Source organism: Etheostoma spectabile, chromosome 10, assembly GCF_008692095.1.
Source record: "Etheostoma spectabile isolate EspeVRDwgs_2016 chromosome 10, UIUC_Espe_1.0, whole genome shotgun sequence".
Taxonomy (NCBI): domain Eukaryota; kingdom Metazoa; phylum Chordata; class Actinopteri; order Perciformes; family Percidae; genus Etheostoma; species Etheostoma spectabile.
The window spans coordinates 29,194,557-29,197,847 of record NC_045742.1 but is presented as its reverse complement, the minus strand read 5'-3'; positions in this window follow the sequence as shown (position 1 = coordinate 29,197,847).

The following is a 3,291-nucleotide window of genomic DNA, read 5'->3' as shown; positions in this document are numbered from 1 at the left end:
TATACGGAGGGAGTTTCTGGATGCTTCAGGGCAGTATGTTGGGTTGGGTCCCTGTCAAGCTGAGCGCACAGGTCCTGGGGCACAGGAATCTGCCGAACTGCTTCCAGATAAGGAAGGGGGTCATGTATGATCTCCTCAAACACCAGTCTCATCAGGTCTAAGACATATTCTGTTGTGTGTGAAAAGTCATTTTTAGCACCTATACCATTGCACATTTGGATTTGTTGGTTGCGGCAAGCTTGTTTGGGGCTTTGTGAGGAAAGATGGTTAGAACTGTCGAATAAGTTATCACTGAATTCCACAAGAAAGGACCGTGGAACCCATATCCTTAAGTTTGGGAGTCTGACCGGTGGATGACTAAGCGATAGGTTATTTAAGGTCCAGAAGGGCTGCGTCGACCTCGAACGGTTGGGCGCCATGGGGTAAATAATACTGATCAGCACCCTGTGGCGCTTGCTAGGAAGGATCGGTTGTGTCCTCCTCAGCTGGTTTATTGTCATGGATGCACCTCTGCGTGGGCATGACTGTGTCCGTCTGCCATCAGTTGAAGTTCTTTGTTACTCCCACAACAAGCCCCCTGAATAATGTGTGAACCTTACTGTTTTTGAAATATCTCTTTTGATTTTCAACATTTGTTCTTTTCTCTAGCCCACACAAAATAGCGTTTTCAAGCCAAAATAGCTTCAGTTCGGAAGGTTAGACTGCAGATCTAAAGGTCCCTGGTCAATCCGGCTTTCGGCAGCATTGGTTGGGTGTCTTCTTGAGAAAGATTGTTAGAACTGTCGCTAGGGTTATCACTTGATTCCACATTAAGTCCCCTTTGGAACCCAGACTCCTTCCATTGGTTTATTTACTGTTACTGGATGGTTTACGGCGGATACAGGATGGATGCCATGTCAACCGGGAAGTGACTAGGAACGTTGGGCTTGTTCTACCTTGGTGTTGAAGGAGTCTTTGGTTTCCTCAGCTGGTTTATTATTTCATGTGAGCAGCTCTCTGGGCAATCTGTCTCTCTCTGCAGCGCAGTTGAAGTTCGTTTTATCCACCAAACAGACACCCCTAATGATATTGGCACCGACTTAACGTTTGGTGAAAGTATCTCTTTTGTATTTTCAACATTTGTTCTTTTTCCTCGTAACAGCCACCACCAAAATGCATTTTACCAGCAATACTCATGTTGGAGAGTTAGACTGAGAGATCGTAAAGGTCCCTCGGTTCAATCCCGGGTTGTCGACAAGCATTGGTTGGGTCTTGTGAGGAAGATTGGTTATAACTGTCACTAGGTGTCACTGATTCCACATGAAGTTCCCTTTGGAACCCATACCCTACATTGGTTGTTTACTTTAACTGTATGTTACTGGACGGATTGACAGGAGGTATGCCCTGCAACAGGGAGTTAACTAGGAATGTTGGGGGCAGTGATCTACCTGGTTTGGAAGGACCTCTGTTTCCCTCAGCTGGTTTATTTCATTTGGAGCAGCTCTGCTGCGCACGATACTGTCTCTCTCTGCAGCCTATTGAAGTTCTTTTTTCTTCCCCACAAACATCCCCCTAAATTATATGTGGAACCTTACTTTATTTGAAATATCTCTTTCTTTAATTTTAAATAGGTGGTTCTTTTCCTCTACGCCCAACAGAATGCACCTTTTAGCCGAATAGTCTCATTGTGTGTAGAAGCGTTGACTGAAGATCGAAGTCCCTGGTTTCAATCCCGGTTTCGGCAGCATGGTTGTGGTCCTTTGATGAGAAAGATGGTTTGAAACTGTCGATTATGGTTATCCTGGAATTCCACATAAGTCCCTTTGGACCCATACTCCTTACCTTGAGTGTTTACTCTTCTGGATGGGGAAAAATGGGGATACTGGACGTGCATACAGGATGTGGGCCCCTGTCAAAGGGAGTTGACTAAGGAACGTTGGTCAGTGATGTCTGCCGTGTGAAGGACCTCTGTTTCCTCAGCTCGTGTATTTCATGTGGAACAGCTTCTGCTGGTCAATTCTGTCTTACTCTGCGCAGCATTAAGTTCTTTGTTTTTTCCGCACAACAGGCCCCTTATGATATGTGGGAACCTTGCTGTTTTTTACTATCTCTTTCATACTTTCCGATATGTTGTTCTTTCCCCCTCGTACGCCACCACAAACGCATTTGAGCGAAATAGCTCAGTTGGAGAGGCGTTAGACTGAAGATACTAAAATTCCGCCTTGTTCAAACCTTGTGGTGTAGGCCAGCGTTGGTTGGTCTTTTGAGGAAAAATGGTTGAACTGTTCGCTAAGGTTATGCACTGCTTGTCACCTTTGGAACCCGTATTCCGCTACCGTATTGTTGTTACTTTACTGGATGTATATTCGAAGAGACCTTGTCACGATGGACTGATGACGTACTTTGCGGCCATGCTTATGGCCCAGTGTGGACGTCCTCGTAGCAGCTCTATTGGACTATTGTAAATGTTTAGGGTTATCACTGATTCGCCATAAGTCCCTTGGAACCCATACTCCTACTAGGATGAGCAAGTAGAGCATTATTCTGTACCTGTATCTGATCGTGTTACCACATGACATTATCTTATCCGGATCCGTACTCGGATGGCGGGGCCTAAAACCGAAGTGGCATAATTTAACCCGAATGGGTCCGGTTCTCTGAATTGCGGGGCTTTAACCTTATAGTATTTTTAGCAGCATTGATATAGTTTGATCACATAGTTTACTTTATTGGCTGATTTGAAAACTAGTTACATGACAGCTCAAGCTTTCAGATCATGGTGTTGTATGGTCACGAAACAAACTATATCATATACTATGTTTCCAACATGGATACAACACTAGCAGATTAAAATTATGAGATACAATGTAATGAACAGAAGTTGGCATACTCCATATAACCTTCTTTTTACACTTTTTATTTTGTATGATCAGTGTGAGGTTTTGATGTTGTGGTTTTGGATTCTTTTTTTGTCATTAGTGTATTAGTTCCACACAAGGGGGGGGTGTGTGTGGTGTGTGTGTGTGTGTGTGTTGTGGGTGTGTTTGGTTGTAGCGTAAGGGAGAGACATAGAGAGATAGGGGGCGGGGGCAGCTGACAGTAAAAAAGCGATCGTGGTGATTATCACCGAAGGCAACATTGTCGACAGGGAATTGAGTGACAGAACGTTGCGGTGCCCCTGTGGAACTCCCGCGAGAGCAGCTCTATATGGACTTTTTTGGATTAGGGTATCGTCTTGATTCCCCATGAGATTCCCCTTTGGAACCCTACTCCTTGCCGTTGGTTGTTACTTTACTTAAATGGATGCTTAGA